This window comes from Zeus faber, assembly GCF_960531495.2.
Source record: "Zeus faber genome assembly, chromosome: 5".
NCBI classification, from domain to species: domain Eukaryota; kingdom Metazoa; phylum Chordata; class Actinopteri; order Zeiformes; family Zeidae; genus Zeus; species Zeus faber.
The window spans coordinates 2,615,730-2,639,242 of NC_137192.1; the positions used below are offsets into that span (position 1 = coordinate 2,615,730).

At 40.8% G+C, this 23,513-nt stretch overlaps 1 protein-coding gene across 3 annotated transcripts in view; it reads left to right on the forward strand.

The window, feature by feature from the left end:
* fhit (fragile histidine triad diadenosine triphosphatase) overlaps positions 1–23,513 on the forward strand; it is a 456,691-nt gene that overhangs the window by 48,487 nt on the left and 384,691 nt on the right. The window contains exon 3 of one of the 3 annotated variants that reach the window (XM_080000299.1): positions 21,108–21,162. The exons of the other annotated variants lie outside the window; for them this stretch is intronic. The gene's annotated coding sequence lies outside the window, so the exon portion shown is untranslated. The remainder of the gene's footprint in view (positions 1–21,107; positions 21,163–23,513) is intronic. 3 annotated transcript variants of the gene reach the window in all.

The following is a 23,513-nucleotide window of genomic DNA, read 5'->3' on the forward strand; positions in this document are numbered from 1 at the left end:
TGTAGAGATTAAAGTTGGTTTGTTTCTAGTAATAGTTTTATTTCATTCAAATGAATTAAATTCTGCAAAAAAAATTTGCTGAATCGAACTTTCAGTTTTTTTTCAGCTATTCAGTTTTTTGTTTTGTTTAGAATGCTTTAGAGCCAAATAGCATTCAATAACATAAGAGAGGGAGATTGCTCGATGGTCCGACTCAAATTTGTCCCTCAGTTGACATTACAGCATAGCAGTGCCAATATACAAGTTTACTCGATGAAGAAACCAACAATGAAAAAAAACAAAAAACGAAAACATTTTTTTATAATTAAAGACATTTTTTTTTTTACTGTGATTAGAAAATAATTTAAATGAAACTTTGGCCAAATTAAAACCAAACAGAGAATACCCTTGAAATTTAGAGAGTTAAAAAAAAATGAACAGTGTTATTATTTTATTTTACTTTGTCATCCTTTAGGATGATTTTCTCCTTTAATTCCAACAGCATTGCATTTAATCCACTAAATGAGCACCTCTTACCACTGCATTGAGGACTGCAAATTTGTCTGAATTAAGCTGTCCTTTTTAACGTCGGTGAAGCTGGTTGTTTAATCTAGTTTTAAGAATGTTTAATTTCTTTAATTTTTCTGAATTGAGCCAAAACTGATACTAAAACTGGTTTCTAAAAAATGTCAAATTTTTTCAACTTAATTTGTAAAAGCAAAACTAAAATTCAATTATTCTGTGGTATAAGTAGTAGCAGTGACAAAACAGATTTGAGACAATTCCAAGTCTAGCTTTCTTTAAATTTCTAGTAGTTTGTAATGACAGCTTGGGATTTTAACATTAGTCTGGGTGCCATTGGTTACAGGGATATGTAGCACTGCCATTCCGTTGCACGCATATTTGGAGCTTGATGCATCCTTTGAAAAATGGCTGCTTAACAAAATGCTTCATCTAAATAACAGCTAGTTATGGGACAGAACTCTCTTGCATTCCTGTCACCCCTTGATCTCCCATTCTGTGGAAATGGGATACTGTGTATTAAGGCAAACTTAATGTACCAAATAATAGAATGAGGACCCCACCATTGTGTCTACCCAGGAAGTCACAGATTTCTCTCCTTTCTATACGCTTGTCAGGCCCACTCACACTTGAATGAATCCTGGCAGTGTTGAAGCCGAAACGCCACCACAGCTGATGCCGAGTCCCCTGCAGGCTTCCTACAGGAGTGTTACGTTTTCACTAATCTAGTGCTGTTGGAAACCTGCCTCTCTCTCTCTGTCTCTCTCTCTCTCTCTCTCTCCCTCTCCCTTCCGCCCAAAATACAATGCAGAGCAGCACATCATCACAGCATTCCTCAGTATCTACGCAGGTCTATACTTCCCTCAATGTTTTCTTTACTTGGCCACACATCTGGCAGGTCGTATTTATTTTATTTATTTGTCATGTTAAGAACCTAACCCTCAGGACTTGATTGCGGATTGCCGCTTTATTAATTCATTTTCATACATTTTTGGGGGCCAGCCAGGAGCAGTGGGCAGTATTCAACGATGCGCCCGGGGACCTGGTTACATATACTACTCACAAAAAGTTAGGGATATTCGGCTTTCGGGTGAAATTTCAAGATGAAGATAAAATGCACTATAACCCTTACAGTTGAACTTAATTTGAGCTTCTCTAAACTTTTGAATGCACTTGTCCAACTGTTCAATGTTTCAGTACTTTTTTCACAACAGGTGTTTGATCCATGAATCGACCAATACATTTCCTGGTTAAATTAGAATTGGTATTTAAACAGTCCTCTTCATCATGCTGTTCACATTTTGACATCATGAGACCAAGACGACAATTAACAACAATTGATCAACATTACGTCGCCATTGCAAGGCTTCAAACAGGATGTTCTCAGGGGGAAGTAGCCACTGAGCTTAAAGTGTCACAGAGTGTCATCCGCAGGTTGCAACAGAGATACAGAGAGACTGGAAGAGTCACAGAGAGGCATAGAAGTGGACGTCCTTTGGTCACATCCCACACTGATGAGCGCTTCATTGTGAACAGTGCCCTGCGGAACCGGATGATGAATGCCACTAAACCCAGGCACATTTAAGGGAGTTGAGAGGCACCCAAGTGTCACGTCAGACCATTCAAAACCATTTACATCAGCGTAGTCTGCGTGCTAGACGACCTGCAAGGGTACCTGACCACACCACCAGGCACAGGCATCATCGTCTTGCACGGGCCAGGGAGCATTTACGCTGAACAATGGACCAGTGGGCTGCAGTGCTGTTCTCTGATGAAAGTTGATTCACGTTGAGCAGAAATGATGGCCGCTGAAGATGTTGGACACGTCAAGGAGAAGGCTATGCACCAGCAACTGTTGTCAACAGACAAGCCTTTGGTGGTGGTGGTGTTACACTGTGGGCATGTGGGTCTAGTCAATACAGAACTGCTCTACACTTTGTGAATGGTACAGTGACAAGCCCATACTACCTGAATAACATAATTAATCCAGTCAGTGTGCCCCTGCATGAACAATACAGGCCTAATTTCATCTTCATGGACGACAATGCTCCAGCTCATCGAGGTCGCATCATCAGGGAACGGCTGCTGGAGACTGGTGCACCTCAAATGGAGTGGCCCGCACTTTCTCCAGACCTGAATCCCATAGAAAACCTATGGGATCAGCTGAGTCGCCGTGTAGAGGCTCGTAACTCTGTGCCCCAGAACCTCAATGACCTGAGGGCCGCCCTTCAAGAAGAGTGGGGTGCCATGACTCAGCAGACAATAAGTCGACTTGTGAACAGCATGAGACGTCATTGTAAAGCTGTAATTGATGCTCAAGGGCACATGACAAGTTATTGAGACATTGACATTTTTTTGTTGTGGTAAACCCACCACTGTTGTTGGCTTTTGTTTCAATAAATTGTTTGAGATGAGGAAATCACCATTGCATGCTTCTACTTAAATGCCTTACTTTCATGATATAATATCACTGTAACGTGAACTTTTTACATTTTCCATAAATTTCACCCGAAAGCCAAATATTCCTAACTTTTTGTGAGTAGTCTATGTCCATTGCTGGTCAGACGGTGATGTTGTGCATGTTTTTGGTGAGGGTCCTTACTGATGTTACATGGAGGAAACCCCATCTGAGCCTGGGGAGAACATGCAAACTCCACACAGAAAGGCCCCTAAGGACGGGACAATTTCACCGCGTTCCAAATTATTATGCAAATTATATTTTTCTCTGATTTTCCTAAATAGTCGATGCAAATGACAGTCAGTATAATTTTCAAGTCATCAACCATGAGGGTATAATTCAAATGTTTTTGAACAAACCTCCTAATGATAACAGTATTTTTTTCAAAAATAAAAAACTCTAAATGCACTGTTCCGAATTATTATGCACAACAGAGTTTCAAAACATTTTATAGGTTGCAAAGAACTGAAAATGGTCATTTGTTGAATGGGCAGCTTTGGGGCATATTTACTGAAATCAAAAGCTATTTCAATCAAAAACATCTTAACAGGCCAAGTTACAGGTTAACATAGGAGCCTTCTTTGATATCACCTTCACAATTCTTGCATCCATTGAACTTGTGAGTTTTTGGAGAGTTTCTGCTTGAATTTCTTTGCAGGATGTCAGAATAGCCTCCCAGAGCTGCTGTTTTGATGCAAACTGCCTCCCACCCTCATAGATCTTTTGCTTGAGGAAGCTCCAAAGGTTCTCAATGGGGTTGAGGGCAGGGGAGGATGGGGGCCACACCATGAGTTTCTCTCCTTTTATGCCCATAGCAGCCAATGACACAGAGGGACCCTAAAGGGGCCTACCAGCTCTCTCCCCATGATTCCGACCAAAAACATGACTACACCACCTCCTTGCTGATGTCGCAGCCTTGTTGGGACATGGTGGTCATCCACCAACCATCCACTACTCCATCCATCTGGACCATCCAGGGTTGCACGGCACTCATCAGTAAACAAGACTGTTGAAAATGAGTCTTCATGTATTTCTGGGCCCACTGCAACCGTTTCTGCTTGTGAGCATTGGTTAGGGATGGCCGAATAGTAGGTTTATGCACAACTGCAAGCCTCTGGAGGATCCTACACCTTGAGGTTTGCGGGACTCCAGAGGCACCAGCAGCTTCAAATACTTGTTTGCTGCTTTGTAATGGCATTTTAGCAGCTGCTCTCTTGATCCGATGAATTTGTCTGGCAGAAACCTTCCTCATTATGCCTTTATCTGCACAAACCCATCTATGCTCTGAATCAGCCACAAATCTCTTCACAGTATGATGATCACACTTAAGTTTTCATACCTTGTCCAAGGCATTGCACTTTTTTACGCTTTTCGGCAGCAGAGAGATCCTTTTTCTTTCCCATATTCCTTGAAACCTGTGGCCATATTGGGAGGAAACTTCAACACAGTACTGGATCCAAGTTTAGACCGTTCTCAAGCCAGAAATATTCACAAATCCTGGCATTCGTCAGACACTATAAACCAATATTTGAGTGATCTTGCTCTTAGGGATTGTTGGCGATCAAATAACCCACATTCTAGAGAATACACATATTATTCACCACCTCACAAAAGTTTCTCTGGAATCAACCTTTTCTTGACAATTAACTCTGCAATGTCCATAATCACTAATCCTGAAATCCACCCTATTGTAATTTTCCGATCATGGGCCGATTAGTTTCAACCTCATAAATGAAACAAACCGGAACCCTCGCTGCAGGTGGCGGTTTAACACCTCACTTTTAACAGGTAAAGAATTTAACCATTTATTATCCAGAGAATGGGCGTCCTTCATTGAGCTCAGTTTGTATGTAGACGATATCTTGTTGTACGTACGGAACCCAATATCATCCCTACTGGAGGTGTTCAATCTTATGTCTAAATTCTCAGCTATCTCAGACTATTCAATAAATTGGACTAAAACCACAGCCTTACCACTCAGTAGGGGGTGCTGCAATCCAGAAACTTCTCTTAACCATCACAACGGGCAATATTAGATACCTTGGTATTGATATCTCCACCAGTCTGTCAGATTTGTTTACCCTTAACTTAACTCCATTGCTCAAATCCATTGAAGACCTCATCTGACGGGGGGCGGTGGTAGCTCAGGAGGTAGAGCTGGTCTTCTAGTAATCTAAAGGTTGCTGGTTCGATCCCAGGCTCCTCCTGCTAGCATGCTGTAGTGTCCTTGAGCAAGACAATTAACCCCTAATTGCTCCTGATGGCTGCGTCTGTCGGTATTTGAATAATTGTAAGTCGCTTTGGATAAAAGCGTCTGCTAAATGTAATGTAATGACCCTAGTGCAACCAACAGCACATTGGTTTAATACTCAGAATAATCAATAGTCAATAAGTTTTTATCGGGAATAGAAGAAACTGAGAATTAAACTAGCAACACGACAGAAAAACCAAGACTGTGGAGGCCTAGCAGCCCCAAACTGTAGATACTACTATCTAGCAAACCATCTTCAATTTATAATTAAATGGTTACAACCAGAGCAACAATTGGGCCATGGATGGAGAGACATTGAACAAACAGAATGTCAGGATTTTTCCGATCTACCATTCCTTACTGAATCAATAAGAAAACACAATTGCTTTAAAAACCCATTTATCGCAACAACTCTGTCAGCCTGGTGGAAATTCCTCAAAACCAGTGGTCACACTCTCTAAACAAATTCACGCCAATCTGGCACAACCCAGATTTTCTGGTTAAAAACAGACCAATAATCTTTAGGTCTTGGAAAAGGCAAGGAATGACTCATCTGGAACACATTTTTGAAAACAATTTCTTCTATCCTTCCCAAAGTTAACCCAAAGGTATAATATCGGTGGCCACGGCTTTCTTCTATTCCCTCAATTACAGCAGTCTCTAAAGTCAAAATCAAATTGACAAACAACATCCTACAACCACCTCCAATGATTGAACATCTCACTCATAACGGTCACTTAAAAAAAAATCCCTTTTCCAGAATATACAAACTTTTATTAAAAAACAGATGACACTTTATCTTTACCTACAATGGACTGGCAAAGAGACCTTGCTGTTCCTACTGATATCAACCTGCTGAAGCTTATTTGCAACAACACCTTTTCTATGACCTGCAACTCCAAAATGCAACTCATCTAATATAAGATTCTGCACAGAGCTCATATCACAGAACACGTGCAATGTTCAAAATGGGTTTTGTGGATGAAGACATTTGCTCTCACTGATGACTACTTTCATGCCTTCGGCCTCTGCCCACCTATCCTAGCATTCTGGACCAACATCACCAAGAAGCTATCAACCCTTCTGCGTTGCAGCATTCCAGTTTCCCCGTCTTTATGTCTTCTCTGTGACCTCTCCTCAGTCAACCCACCACTTAAACACCACCAACCCATTTTGATCACCTTAACAATTGCCAAGAAAACAATATTACTCAATTGGTTGCAGTTATTAATAGATTACATCTCAATGGAAAAAACTATTAGCAATATCCAAAAACAATGTTTATTCATTCAATGAAATATGGGATACTTTTATCACTGACTTAACTCAATCATTTAATACTTGAGGGGTGGTCGTGGGGGATCCCGGGGCCCCAAGGGAGTGTTAGGGGGTCTGGGTGGTGGCACCCGCTCCTTTACCTCACTTGAGCTGGCCTGTCTCTGCGGGTGGGGGGGGGGCGTGTTCCTGGGGGAGTACCTGCAGCTGGCGTCCATGTGTTGGTTTGGGGCGTAGGGTTTTGTAGCCTCGTAGTACTTTGAAATGATATTACCATGTAGAGCAATTACTGGACGCGATGATTACCATGAGTTGGCTCTCCATACTATCAAAGATCCCGCAACTTTAAGCCACAGAAGTTATAGCTTGCAGGCATCATTTGGCTTTCTCAAAATGCAAACCTGATGTAGGGAATATCAAATGAAATTAAAAATTACTCCGTATTATTTTTGTCAATGCTCAGGAATCCTGGTTTTATACTCATTACACCCAGTCATGTCTATTTTGTGTTGGATACAAATGATTTCTGGATGGCAGCCCTGCCATAAATTCCAGCTTTTTGAAATTTGGGCACCTTTGTTGAGACTGATCACAGCGGTACTGATTCAGTTATTTCCTGTTGGTGAGCTTTGACTTAGGACCACTCCGCCTCTTTGCTGCAGCAGTAGTTTGGCTTGTTTTGCAAAGTAGTCAAACTGAAGATTGCTTGTTTGATCCTTGCTCCTCCTGGAAGCATGTAGGAATGTCCTCGCTGGGATGTCACGATTCTCCAAATCGATTGCGATTTTAAGTTCACGATTCAATTCAATTTTCGATTTAAGCATTTTTTTTAGCACTGACGGCTATGCCATTGTAATCGCGTCTTGATTTGTGAAGAAAAGCACTTGTTTCTCAATAAGTTACTTTTATCTGAATATTTAAAATGACAAATAATAACAAAAATATGACAATATTTAAACAGCACACCAAATCAGTTTTAAGCTTTAGCAAAACTTGACTTTAGAATAATAAACAATACGTTACTTATTCACGACTTTTAAGTTACTCACAAAAATAAGTGCAGCAAAAGGGGTGCTATTTTTTCCAGAGGGGATTCCTGGTAATAAAAGGCAAATTACTCCCTGCAGCTCCGCAGCTCCGATCAGAGCGATCTTTTCTCACAACAAAGTAAATAAGAACCCTAGAGGTATTTCATTTAATCCTTTTCCTGCTGCTGCTCTGGTGTGGAGCAGATCGCTCCTGAAAAAATTCCCGCCCATGTTCTCACGGCCAGTGGTAAATCCTCTGCGGCCGGCATGGTCCGCGAGACGGTGGTTGGGAACCTCTGCACATGAACATGCCTCAAGTGATGGTTGGGTTTATTTCCCACTTTCATCACCACATATGGAATTACTGGACATTCTGGTCAAAGGCGCACTCCCCCTTGTACACACAATGAAAGGCCAGAGGAGAGGGAGGCGTGCCGAAGTCTGCCGACACAGACTTACTATTGAACTTTATTGTTGTGGGCGGAATCGCGAGGAATCGTGACACCCCTAGTCCATGCACAAGATACTTACTTCCATAATGGTAGCTACAGCGCTGTCATTATTTGCACCTACAATTTAGGCATTGACCTTTCGGTCTCTTTGAAACTCTGTTGGCTCATGTTGCTGTAAAAACTCAAATGTCACAATACTAATTGTCTGACCTCTTTCATAACTGACACATTCTGGCAATTGGCAACAAACCTAATATGATCCACCATTGCAGCTATATTAATTGTTATGATGTAGTTACTTCGAAGTTAAATGTTTTCATGTGATTGTCCATCCCTGTATCTCATGTTTGACTCTTTGACATTGCATTCGTAGCATACAAGCACATATTTATTTTTTAAATTTATATACCCTTATCAGTCCCACAGCGGGGAAATTCGCAATTTCTCTGCATTTACCCATCCTAGTATCTGACGTATCTTGGAGCAGTGGGTTGCCATGTAGAGGTCCCCACTGCATTCTTTAGGGTCATTTGGCAGCTTTGAAAAAAAACAAAACATTTCAGAGCTTCCAAAACCAGAGCTTCCAAACAAGGTATCACTTGTGCAAATCAAGCAAACATTTTTAAAGCTATGACTTGTTAATGACAAGGGTGTGGCAAACCATGTTTTTTAGATAATCACCTCCAAAGTTTTACCCACACCAGGTTCATTCAGCCAGCTCCCAGAATGCAAATGGGGTTGGGGAAAAAACAAAGCCTCATGGCTAATTAACATACTTCTGAATGGGCCAAACACGAACAGCTCAACAACACACAACTTATTTTGTTTTTAAAAAAGCCTTTATTTAACAGTAAGAATATACATGTTTTATAAAAGTTGAATTATTTTGGAGTTTAAAAGTACGGCAACACAACAAAATGTTGAGTCTGCACAGGTTTTATAACAGGACTATGTTCTCCCAGGCTATTAAGTGGAGCTTTAAGTGTTACAACTCTGGACAAAATAAAGGATGGAAGGCAACGGGTGGACAGATTGTTGATTAAAATAAGTAATATTCTGTCGAAAAATGTTCATCAATAAAAGTTTGTTTCATTCCCTTAGAGGGTAGACAGATTACGCCATTCTAAAGGAGGAACGTTTGCAGCACTAGTGTGTCAGGTATAATTGTATGGCAAAGGATTTACACAGGTATGGTAGAAAGGCCACCAAATGGAAGGTCAGAAGTGATTCTGGAAGAAGTATTGCAAAATGTCCACTCTCCCCCACAGCACCTCAATGCTGCTGTATAAACCTAACCTCATACAAATCAATAACGGGGTCAGACAAATTTTTCCCCAAAAAATGAAAAAGCTGAAATGAAATACATTTCAGCTTTTTCATTTTTTGTACAAGTCTAATTGATTTAGATATATTTAATATATTGCACTGCCAAATATTGTCTTTTGTTCCAATTTTGCTCACTAATCTTGGCTTCTGAGAAAGGCCATTTATTGAGTATGGATTTAGTTAAATTAATAATTAGCAACGTGCGTACACTACTCATTTATCTTTGATTTAAATGTATTAAGACAGCCATTTACCGTCTAAATATTATCATGTACCCAAACCAACCCTAAATCTTGACAGAGTTTTTAGTATGATCAAATCGTACGCATGGAGAAGTGTTTGGTCGTTTGTGTCGGTTCTACGGGTATGTTATGGCCCAAACAGTGACCTGGAAGGAACAATTAAACCCCAGTGAGTGATAACCACCTTGTGACTTCTTCCGCTGTCCAGAACATTACAGTATTGTTCCATAAAGAAGATAAAAAGGCTTTAGATAGAGGTATATTTGGGGACATAGTTGCCTTGTTTGACAGGTGTCTCGTTGATATTTTAGCAAGTTGGCCATGTTTATTCTTTCCTCCGACTGTCTGGTGGTTTCACTCTCCACCTCAACATACCAAGACTCCACCCTGTTACCCAAATTTAGAAACGATCTGGCACTGTTTACACCATAGTCAACCATAGTCTGTTTTTTTTCTACGAACTACGGTTGCAACAAAGGCTACTCCATAAGAGTTTGAATTCAAATTCTCAAAGGTTTGATGGAGAATTTTCCCCCCCCTAAATTTCCTGTTGCCTTTGCTAAGCATTAAAACCAAAACTATATTTGTCTTTTGAACATGCAGACAAGTGTACTGATGGATGACAAGTGCTATGAAAACATATCGTTACAGTTTTGTTGAAACTTTAATTTAGTGATTATCACATCACTCTGTTAAACACTTGATAAATATATATATATATATATATATATATATATATATATATATACAGTATATAGTGTTTGTAGGATTGTAGTTGTTTCTATGTAGGCTATTTGATATGGTGATGCTTTGCAGATCATTCCGATATGGGAGTCACGGGGTGTACCATTTTTATTTTGTTGTTAATTTAGTTAATCCATTTATCTTATTGTTAAATGGTGTGACATTTCCCCCTTTGTAATCTGCATATTTATTTCTTACATGGATGAATTGGTATGTTGGTAGGTGTGTTCCCTAAGTTAGTGATGAGGGCCCAAGAATGACTGAATTTTGCTGTGGGTATAGCACTCGACTTCGAAAGCCATGATTTACATTATTTAGATAAAGATCTTGGCCTACAAACACTACTTGGTATGCAATCTTGGATTTTTCTTCTCTTTTTACCCCTGCATATGTCCAGTAATAGTTGTATTATCTGTTCTGAATAGCTAATACTGTTTTTGGATCAAATGGAAAAGTTTAAACTGACCTATAAAGGATTGTTACCCTACCACTCAGCCCATAATTCCTGACAGCCCAAATTTCAGGTCATTTCTTCATTCATATTACAGTTATGTCAAATGGATCTCTAAGGGCTGCTATTATCAGCTGCTTCTCATTACCCCCACCCCTACCCACCCATCCTGACAATGCACCCTTATGAAGAAAAAAGAAAAGTTCACAGTGCTGAAAGTCATTATGTAAAATGGGAATACGTCTTAAAAAAATGTTTAAAATTGACTTATTTAAATTGCGGCTTTTCAAGTTAAGAGTGAGAATTTCTCTGTGAGCTGGAGGTAAATTGGTGTGCTACCAATCCACGGCAGCTGCACCTCAATTGTAGTTTGAATTCTTTCTCTTCCACTAAAAGTTCAGATGTCCAATGCAAATTTCTTCTATCTCAGAAAGTGAACAATCACTGAATTGAACAATGCATAGGTGCATACTGCAGTTAGGTCTTCATCGGGGTCAAAGATTGCTGGAGATGGCCTTTAATAATTTAGAGTTCCATATTTCCATAGTGACCAACTGATGTATGCCATAGGTTTGTCAATGCGTAATTCTCAGCTAGTGGTTGTGTTTGGGCTTGCATAAACAGGAGTGTTTCCTCTAAATTACATTAGTATGAATAGAATGGACCTACTTTTAGCATTTCCCTTGAGTAATGATCAGAGTCGATTTTTAGGAACAGCTATTGAGCTTAAAGACAGCTAAGTTTGGATCATATGATTCTCCCTCAATAACACAAATAGCTGCACTTTGAATTGAACATGATTTAAAAATCTTTCATACAGACATTTTTCACGAATAAAGCAACGCTCTTGAGTGCAACAAATTTAGATGTTGCTTCTGGGTCAAGCGGCAATATCCCGTGTGGAAAGGGTGTAAAAACACAGGGACACAAGGTACTCTATGAATACCGCAATTATTTTTCAAAAGTCTTTTAACATGTGCTGTCAGCAGGCTGGGCATACAGACAGAGTTAATCTGAAAGTTAAAATTCTCAACCTGCAAAGATACTCTTTATTAATCATCAAGAACCGCTTGCAATAACTCTGTCCTTTGTATGACCTATGGGATGACAAGAGCACAGAATTTCTGTACATCTATGACCACCACCAATCCCCCTCTATGGTTAACAATCTTAAAATGTTTTGACCAGCTAAACAACTAATCATAATACTTCTCCAAGAGGGGGAGAATTCCAACGAGTGAAATAAATAAACATAGAAACAAACATGTTGCGGGACACTCCACCCACAGTTATGGGTTAAGGAGGGAGACAGAAACTTGTCACTGTGAGGATCCGCCCAGGTGGGGGTTTTATTATGGAAAATAACAAAAAGGGTAGCTGGCAACAAGAACGGAAATAGTAGTGGTTTTATCGGATGGCACTGTCATCAGCGATCTGGTCGCAGGCTCGATTCCCTGCACCACGCTTCCCCTCACCAAAAAAGCGCCCATCACATATAAAACCTCGCACTCGGCAAATCTGACAAATCGGTGGGAAGGACCAGGTGCTGGGTCCCACAGAGCAATGCTTGACCATGCCCCCTCGTCTGTCACACATGTATTTGACAAAACATAATTAAGAGGATGAATATTGAAACAGCAATTACTGCAGGAGGCCTCCTACTGGGATAGTTATGGCAATAAAGGGTGTTCAGTAATTCAAAAAAGATGGGTGTTTAGGGGAGTGTGTGAAGCAGAGTCCACGTGTAAGTTCAACGCAGGAGTGCGGGACAGCGATCAAGCGGACTACACCCTGGACGAGACTGTACCCCTTGGCACCAGGGAACCAAAAACCCGCAATCAGATCAAATGAACCTAAATGAGAGCTGTAATGCTTCCCAAATGTCATACAATGTTTGTGTGTATATGTATACAGTGGTATTTTGATTTACTAGTTTTATTCGTTCCGTGACAGAGCTCGTAATTCAATCTGCTCGTATAGCAAATCTTACCCATTGAAATTAATTGAAATGCCATTAATCTGTTCCAGCCTCCAAAAAAAAAAATTATTTTTTTGTTACGTGTTTTAAAATAAGAAAAATGTATTTATAAATAACAAATATTGTATAAAAACATAATAAAACATAATAACAGAGAATGTAAAGAAATATATTGCTTTTATAAAGTGTATTAAGCTTGGCGATCTGACGACTTGGACTAATTGAAGATGCTGGCGGAGGTGGAGGTTGGAGGAGTTAGTTTCTTGCTTTTTCGTTTGTTGCTACACTTTATTGCTGAACTTAATTGCTACAATTTATATTTTTATTTTTATTTTTTTCACTTCACTTTTGCTTAACTTAAAAAAAATTGCCAATTCCAACACACGCACACCTCGCTCATGTTTTTCTATGATTTCATGCTTTAATTAAATCGACACCATCCGCTTCTTCTTCTCAGCACGTACTTTATAGGGGACCCATGGTTAGAATTTTTTTATTTTTTACAAAATAACTGCACAAAATGCACAAATTACGAGCACAAAACACAAAAGAGATGCTTCCACGGCCAGGTAACCACTTGAAGTGAGCGAGTGAGACGCGGGATGCTGGCCGCATTCGCTCGCCATGCCAACTAGCGGCGGTGTACCTGAAGCTCGCTTCTCGTAACTCACATTTTTGCTCACAAATCAATACAAAAAACTGATAGAAGGACGAAAACTCATATGTTAGTGCACTCGTAAATCAAGGTACCACTGTATATATACAGTGGGGCAAAAAAGTATTTAGTCAGCCACCAATTGTGCAAGTTCTCCCACTTAAAAAAGATGAGAGAGGCCTGTAATTTTCATCATAGGTTCACTTCGACTATGAGAGACAGAATGGGGGGAAGGAATCCAGGAAATCACATCGTAGGATTTTTAATGAATTAATTGGTAAATTCCTCGGTAAAATAAGTATTTGGTCACCTACAAACAAACAAGATTTCTGGCTTTCACAGACCTGTAACTTTTCTTTAAGAGGCTCCTCTGTCCTCCACTCGTTACCTTTGTTAATGGCACCTGTTTGAACTCGTTATCAGTATAAAAGACACCTGTCCACAACCTCAAACAGTCACACTCCAAACTTCACTATGGCCAAGACCAAAGAGCTGTCAAAGGACACCAGAAACAAAATTGTAGACCTGCACCAGGCTGGGAAGACTGAATCTGCAATAGGTAAGCAGCTTGTTGTGAAGAAATCAACTGTGGGAGCAATTATTAGAAAATGGAAGACATACAAGACCACTGATAATCTCCCTCGATCTGGGGCTCCACGCAAGATCTCACCCCGTGGGGTCAAAATGATCACAAGAACGGTGAGCAAACATCCCAGAAACACACGGGGGGACCTATTGAATGACCTGCAGAGAGCTGGGGCCAAAGTAACAAAGGCTACCATCAGTAACACACTACGCCGCCAGGGACTCAAATCCTGCAGTGCCAGACGTGTCCCCCTGCTTAAGCCATGTCCAGGCCCGTCTGAAGTTTGCTAGAGAGCATTTGGATGATCCAGAAGAGGATTGGGAGAATGTCAGATGAAACCAAAATAGAACTTTTTGGTAAAAACTCAATTTGTCGTGTTTGGAGGAGAAAGAAAGCTGAGTTGCATCCAAAGAACACCATACCTACTGTGAAGCATGGGGGTGGAAACGTCATGCTTTGGGGCTGGTTTTCTGCAAAGGGACCAGGACGACTGATTCGTGTAAAGGAAAGAAGGAATGTGGCCATGTATCGTGAGATTTTGAGTGAAAACCTCCTTCCATCAGCAAGGGCATTGAAGATGAAACGTGGCTGGGTCTTTCAGCATGACAATGATCCCAAACACACCGCCCGGGCAACAAAGGAGTGGCTTCGTAAGAAGCATTTCAAGATCCTGGAGTGGCCTAGCTAGTCTCCAGATCTCAACTTTATAGAAAATCTTTGGAGGGAGTTGAAAGTCAGTGTTGCCCAGCGACAGCCCCAAAACATCACTGCTCTAGAGGAGATCTGCATGGAGGAATGGGCCAAAATACCAGCAACAGTGTGTGAAAACCTTGTGAAGACTTACAGAAAACGTTTGACCTCTGTCATTGCAAACAAAGGGTATATAACAAACTATTGAGATGAACTTTTGTTATTGACCAAATACTTATTTCCACCATAATTTGCAAATAAATTCTTTAAAAATCAGACAATGTGATTTTCTGGATTTTTTTTTCTCATTTTGTCTCTCATAGTTGAGGTTTACCTATGATGAAAATAACAGGCCTCTCTCATCTTTTTAAGTGGGAGAACTTGCACAATTGGTGGCTGACTAAATACTTTTTTGCCCCACTGTATATAATAAATTTATTTTTTTGAGCGCTATAATGCTCGCCTTCCGCGTCGGATCTGATGATATGTTATATTCAAGGTAAAGTCAAACATGCTATTTAATATGCTGCATGCACATTTAATGGCAGCCAGTGTCACTTTTGCTTGGTTACATATTATACATTATTCACTGTGTCTTGGCCCAATTCCCTTTGATGCCTCCTTTGTTCCACCGGAACTGACAAGCCAATCACGACGAGCGGAATTGACACTAAAAGGCTCTCAACACAAAAAAGAAAGGAAATATCCCCCTAAGGACGATGCATGTGAAAATTGTAAATTAAATAGCTCAGACCTTTTATTTTGAGCATGTATTTTTTCTCCCGCACACAGCATTTTCCAGTAGAGAACATTTACAATCAACACACCATCCCATGAATGTGCAATGTTTAAAATGCATTATTCCCAATAAATGTTTTGTAACATGTTTGCACACTGACGCTTACACAAGTGCGGCAGCGCAAACTAATACATTAATAAAGATATTGCTGAATTTTTTTTCCAGATTGCTTGGGAATGAACAACTGTTGGCTGCAATTATATCTTCCATGTGTAACTTACATGCTACCATTGTTTTTATGTATACCTTGAGAAAGTTTTTTGTTTTTCTATTGGAGAAACTATTGGTTTACATTTTGCTTAAATCCACGACACATTGCAGATGAGAGGTCTATGTCCCCTTGCTTACGACACAGAGGTTAGCTTTTTTTTTGGCCTTTTCGATTTTTTACTTTTTCTTTTTCTCGTACCTTATTCAGCAGTGGTCTTTACCGTTCTGATGGACCACTCTGAGATTAAGCTTTTCTTATTTTACTGCCCAGATGGATGGCTAAAAACAGGTGTGTGTCTTCTTCCCATGCGCCCATTATCTAAACAGACCACCACCCCCACCCTCAGGATTAGTAGGCTATGTAGACAGTGCCAGCTACTTGCCCGCTGGCAAATTAGTTCACAACACAAGCAGTTTGTGTGTCATATTTCATGGTTTTAGTTTTAATCCAACTCAAGTAATTCAACATCTACCCTTGTGTTTCGGCATGTAGTTGTTTTTGGAGATGAGAAACCTTGTTTAGGTTGATGGCGCAGAATGGATCTGTCCGATGTTCAAATCCACTGCACTTGATGATGGACATATTCTGAACATGGAGGCAAGTAGTTTACAGTCACGCTTTTCAATTCTATACCATAATTACCTCTAGTCTGCATATCACTGTTTGCACACACAAGACTTTGATCTCTCTTCGTTTGAGTGAAAAAATTATAATGATGACGTTATAGACGCTCCCATGACCACACATTTAAAGATGCACAAAAATACACATTCTAACAAACAAGGGGAAAACATAATACTGGTTAAACTTAAGTTAAATTGGGCGGTTGTGAGAGCGTTGTTCACACATGACAACAAATGACAGGACTGGTTAGCCACTGAGTCAGTCTGTTCTCCCTTGATCTGTAATGTGACAGAATTGTATTGTGTATATATACCTATATAGATATAAACTGATCAGCCACAACGCTAAAACCACTGACAGGTGAAGTGATTAACATTGCTCATCTCGTTACAATGGCACTTCTCAAGGGGTGGTATATATTAGACAGCAAGTGTACAGTCAGTTGTTGAAGTTGATGTGTTGAAAGCAGGAATGATTGGCAAGCTTAAGCATCTGAGCGACAATGGCCAAAGTGTGATGGCTAGATGACTGGGTCAGAGCATCTCCAAAACAGCAGGTCTTGTGGGGTGTTCCCACAAGATGCATGTAGGGAGCGGAGTCTAGCCTGTCTGGTTGGATCCCACAAAAGAGCTGTAGTACAAATTGCTGAAAAGGTTCATGCTTGCTATGATAGAAAGGTGAACACAGTGCATGGCAGCTTGCTGCATATGAGGCTGCATAGCCGCAGACGAGTCAGAGTGCCCATGCTGACTCCTGTCCACCGCCGAAAGTGCCTACAATGGGCACGTGAGCGCCACAACTAGACCATGGAGCAATGGAAGAAAGTCGCCTGGTCTGATGAATCGTGTTTTCTTCTGCATCAATTGGTGGCCAGGGTAAGGATCCGAATTGATTGAGCATCTGTGGGATGTGCTGGAAAAAAAAGCACTATCCATGGGGGCCCCACCTCGCAACTTTCAGGACTTGAGGGATCTGCTGCTCACGTCTTGGTGCCAGATACCACAGGACACCTTCAGAGGTCTTGTGGAGTTCATGCCTGGACGGGTCAGAGCTGTTTTGGTGCCATGAGGGAGAACACACAATATTAGTGGTTATTAGTCGTGGTTTAAATGTTGTGGCTGATCGGTGTATATCGATATACGTATATATAGGCCTTCTATGTGCTCATCTGTGGTTGTGAGTGAGGAAAGGAACACAGTCCTGTTCTTTGGCAAACTCGACCATGGAATGACAGGGCTGTCAGTGTTGTCTCACGGCTAGTGATCAGGGGCTGCAGAAGGATGAAGGGCAGGGCGACAGCTGGCAGAAGAAGCTTGTTGTAGCTGTCAGAATGGATGAACCTCAGATCAGGAGCAGGCTGTGTGTATATTAAGCCACTCTCGCTCTCAGGCCAAACACCACATCCTTCAAGGATACCAGTCAAACAAAGCTAAAATCATAGTGCCATACCCACAGACTTGTAGCGTTATAACCACATTAACAATTAAGATTGCACTCATTAAAAAGGGATACATTTATGTAGCGTTATGGTATATTAAACTACAAAAAAATTATCATTATTAAATTACTTTTATTTACGGGGCATCACTCCCTGTTCTGGGAGAACAGCACATAAACCAAACTAAGTATGATTGCTCAGTCTCATAAGGATTTGGGGAGTTATTCTCCGATACATTTACTACTGTCTTCACCTCTTGAGGAAGACAAACAGATGAACTTCTTGCCAATAAATGGGATTTATTTTATCATGCTAACTAATTGAATTGATATAATAATAGTAAAACATATTAAAAATGAAAATAATAGTAAAATAAATAATGAAGAAACTAAATGGTAAAGAAAATACATGATAAAGAAAATGAGCATATGAATACATCATTTATTATCATGTCATCTTATCACATCATTTTATTATGTGACTCTTTCATCAAAATAATAGTATGAGACAAACGCTAAGGGCTGTTAAATTCTCTAAAGGGGAAAATAATTAAATTTGACATGAACCCGTATCAAGAACCAGATTTTGGAAGCCTTTTGCCTTACGGATCGTCAAGTCGTGGTGGGAAGTTTCAGTGGGCTCTCCAGAGCTTGTGGACCAGGTGCGGTCGGTGAAGTCGTGGGCGATGGCTGCAACTCGTCTCGTCCAACGTTGATTTCCAGCCACGCCATGTGGGCATCCATGGTTTGGACAGCACCGGGGAAAAAGTGAATCTCTTATGAATCTCTGGGGAAGGGACTCCAGGGAACAAAGTCCTGGCTGTGTCCACGTCAGACCTGTGGAGGAAGAGAAAAGCTGTTCTAAGCCCGCAGAGTGAAACGGTCTGTCCTGTTTAGGCTCCAACATTGAGGCCTCCAAAGCTGTTATCGCTGTTAAAAGCGGCATAATAGCTAATTTAAAAAAAAGTTAAAAAATGTGACTTTGTCTCATATTAAGAAGTGGAGTTTTATTTAAAAAAAAATGGAAAATTACGCTTTGCTTCAGATTAAATAAAATACTTTCTTCAGGCTTTATTTCATTAAGGATAGGTTTGCTATTTTTCAACCCAGACCTTATTCAAATGTATGCAAAACAACATTTTAACAAGGCCTCAAGCCTTACAAAAACCTTGAATTTCACAATATAGTCAGACAGCCTTTATATGTTACATTTCCATTAATCAAATCATGTCAAAATATACAATAACACATTTGTGATCATAACATCAGTTTCCCAGGGAGATTTAAGAAATTTTAAGGCTTTAAACTTGGACCTGTTTGACTGCATTTAAGTATAGTGAGAGAAGCTGCAGCAGACAAGAACATTTCCTGGTAGTTCAGGGTATGCTATGAACTTTTGTAACTGATGGGAACCAGCATTTTAAAATGGTCTCCTTTAACTAAGCTGTATCCTTTGACTCAGCCTGCCTTCTGCCTCGTTAAAGTATTGGTATACCAACATCAGTGTTCATGTACAGTGTCATCCTTTGGAACATGGCCTCAGGAACAGTTGTTTGTTATACAGAACCACCACCAATCCCCCTATTTGGAGAACTATCTTCCCATGTTTTGGTCTATAAACACTAATCACTATTCCAAGAGGGGGAAAATCACTATGAGTAAAAAAAATAAACATAGAAACAAACAACAGGTACATGGAAAAACATTAAAATCAGATGAGAACATGTATTGAAAAAAACAAGGTAATTAAGTCCAGGAGAACTGTAACAGCAATTCGGCAAATGGCCTCTTCCTGTCATAGTTATGAGGGTAATGAGGGAGAAAAGGAGAGGGATGTTACTAGGAGGTTGTTGAGGTTGTGTTCAAAGCAAGTTCTAGATGTGTGTGTGTGCCTGTGATGAGACCGCCTGTGTGTGTGTGTGTGTATGTGTGTGTGTGTGTATTTGAAGTGTCCACCAGTGAGTGTACGGGACTTGTTCTTGGTTTTGGAGTATAAGGTCGGTGTTATATTATAGCGCCACTCCTGAGGCCTACGGCTGTACAGACATCCCACGGCCGCATGAAAGCCCAAGCACCCCCCCCCCATCCAGAAGACCCCCCAGCCCCCAGAGAAGCCGGAAGCCTGCAGAGCAACACCCATGCAGGCCCAGAGGAGCCTAACCCAGTCCTGGAGCGTGCGAGGAGTCCCTGCACCCCTGAAGCACACACATACAATCCACCCCCATGTGCAGCCACAGGACGCAGCCGCAGTCGTAGAACCTGGGCCGCGGGCGCCAGACAAGGACCGCAGGCTCGGTGCAAGGTCCCGTGCCGACAGACACCCCGCCCGAATCGCCCGCCCCGCAGGTCAGCCAGCAGGGCCCCCACACCCGGCGGAAGGGCGATGCCGGCCGCACCACAACCGACCAGATGCCCCATCCAGCCGCGATCCCCGGGCGCCCATCCACGTAGCCGAGTGTGCTCAGCTCAGTGCACCTGGATGTCAGCCCCCCCTGGCCTATTGTGTGGTGTATGTACTGAGTATGAGTTTTGGCACTGGGAGAGATATGCGAAGCACAACCAGATCAATGCAGGGGTGCAGCAGGTCAGGCAGCAGCCACGCGGAACCCCCCCCCCCATGACCTGACAATGCCCCACCCAACCCATAGCGACCAGGTTTTCTTTTTGTTTTGTGTTTTACTCACTACTTTCCTGATTTTCCCAACCTCGTTGGACATGATGTCTCTGATTTTCAGGTTTGTCATATTACAAAACTAAAAGCCATTGTTTGGAATAAAGACGAGTCTGTAACCGATGGTTTCTTCCAGTCAGAATTTAACATCTCCCCTCTTTGCACGTATGCGGAACTGGTCTAGACATGGTTTCTCCGTCCATTAGTGGTTTAATATTGATCCTTATGTCTTCTTCTTTTTTTCCCTCTTTTTTTCTATTCATGTTGTGCTTTAGATTTTAAACTACTATTTGCAATCAAGCCCATATAGCTATGTTTCATAATAACAAATGAAGCAAAACGTGGTAAGAGAGAGAGAGAACAATATCACGACTCGGGAATGGAAGCAGAGGGATCCGGCGAGCACAGTCAGTGAAACGGACCTTTCACACGTTTCCGACGAAAAGGTCCCCTTGTGTAAACAGGTAGCTTCCTCCATCCGCCCGCTGAATTGAAAGTGAAAAATTCTCCTGAGACAATCTGTATTATTTATTTATACATAAATGTCTTTGGGGTCTAGGAGCCGAGCACTTAGCAAGTTAGTAAAGTAGAATAGCGATGCAAAGTGTGAGAGTAGAGGGCGAGAGGAGCAGGGCTGAGTAAATAGTCTGATTTGACTTGAGAGCGAGCCTCTCGAGAGGCGGATTGAACTTCAATCAGATTTTTCTTTCTTTTTTTCCCTGCTGCAGTCAGTAGTCTTCGTACTGTGAGTAAATCTGCCCTTGGTCCCCGCAGCAGGTGAAGGTAAGATTCCGCCGCTGTGTCTACAGGGAAGGAATGACTGCCCTTGTGATGACATGAATGGATGAAGGGTTGTTATGCATTTATGATGCACATTTTCACTCGCACCTAGAGGATCCTCAATGTTGTAAAGAGTACGCTTCAGGTCAACTGGAATTAGCGTCACTAATGTAACCAATTAATTTGCATTAATTAAATTCAGAGGATAATTTTCAAATGGAGTCCATGGTCCATGTTCTAGCTTGGTTTTACTCATATACAAATCAATCTATCTTATCGTGGAAAAAGAAACTGTTCTTTGTGTTTGATTCACTTTTACGTTTTATGGAATATGTATATGAAATCATATTTTATGAATATATTTCAATTCAAGAATTGCTTCACATACATATTCATATCTATTTTTCGAACATATTAATATGCATGGTTTATTCATGGATTTCCTTTTGGGTTGGACTGCTTTCTGATTTCATTTTCAGCATGTGCCGTCCTGGTGTTTTTCTTCTTATTTTGTTTTTATTTGTTTGCACATGCGGTGTGAATCTCTCCCTGAAAAAGCCCTATGTCCGTTATGCTTGTCACCCCTCAGGTGTGTTGATTCACTTTTGTTTGAATGAGGCTTATCACTTGCCTTCCGTTGAAGTGTCTCGAGCAGAATGTAGTGGTTGGAAGTCTGAAATGCATTCGCTTCAGAATATTCAATTCAGAATATTTGTATTGTTTAGTTCAGTTCCTTATTCATGTAGTTCCTCATGGATGTGCCAACAATCACTCTTAATTGGAGGTCAAATAGTGAAGCACATTTACTACAATATTGTATTTAGCATTAAAATTCTAAGGTTGCTGAACATTTTGCTAACCTGGAGTTAATGGTAATGAGTGCTTTTGTTTGTTTGTTGTTTGTGGATGACTAGCAGTTCCTCCTCCTCCTATTGAAGCTCTTTTTCTGGTGAATTGGGGTTATTGTTTGAAGATTCCAAAAACACAAAGTACTAAGAAACCACGCCTGCCAATTCAAAAGGTAACTGGAATATGGATGGATTTTTATTAAATTTTATATACATTTTATCACCACTTCCAATATGGCATTTGTTGTTTTTGTAGTGAAAGGTTGGATTGGCCAAACGTTCACCGATCAGCCACAACATTAAAACCACTGATGTGAATAACATCACTCATCTCATTCAAATGGCACTTGTCAAGGGGTGGGATATATTCGGATTATTAGGATGTGTTGGAAGCAGGAAACATGGGCACGGATAAGGATCTGAGCGACTTTGACATGGGCCAAATTGTGATGGCTAGATGGCTGGGTCAGAGCATCTCCAAAACGGCAGGCCTTGTGGGTTGTTCCAGGTATGCAATGCTTATTACCTACCAAAAATGTGTCCCACCACAGCAAAAGCCACCATCTTGCGCATTTCTAAAAATGTCCAGGAGCAGCCAAATAAGTTGAAAAAACCTTTCTTGAAGAAAAATTAGATTTTTCCAGATTCGTGTTTTTTTTTATCTCTCAACATATTTTCTAAACCGAGTTTGATTTATAAATATCAGAAAAATGTTTAACCGTGGAGGTAAATATTCCCGTTAGATTCCATGGGAAACGCAGTTCACTTACCGAGAGCAGAATAGCACGCCGATCGAAGGTTTCCTTTAAAATGACCGTCCAGGTGAAAATCATAAATCCATATTCCATGTGATATGAAGTCACAATGTGAAACCCTTTTGATAGAATTCAACCTTTAAATCGTACTACTTTTACACACACGGAGCCATTGTTGTGAAACAGCGAAGAAGAAAAACCCTTCGCGTCACACACCTACATCACTTCTAGACGGTTAAAGCGCAGCACGGGGGTATTTTTGTCTCACTTGTCTGTGAAAACTTTCTTCTCCGTATCGTTATGGATTCTGCGAAGCGGGTGAAGGAAGCTCTGAATGGTATTTCGGACCTTAATCTGACCAGTGCGATAGATCCAAGTCAGTGTTTGCAGCGCATACTGGACTTAATTTTCTGCGATGATAGTCAGTTCTCCGACGGCGACGCTGAATCTGATATAACTCCGGACTTGGAGAACATTTCAAACAGCAGATTTCAAACTTAATGTGACGATGAAACTGAATATTTTCAAGAACCACCGGAGGAGACCGACGATACTCCCCCTGTTGTTACAACGGAAGAAGTTCATGATGTGATGAAGTCCGTTGAGGTTGGTGACAGATTTACAGATTACTGATTTTCTGAGACTCATAATATTGATAGACTCTACGTTTTGTTTTGTTGCCCAGACTTTTAAACTCCAAAATAATTCCACTTTTATAAAACATGTATATTTTTACTGTTAAATAAAAGCT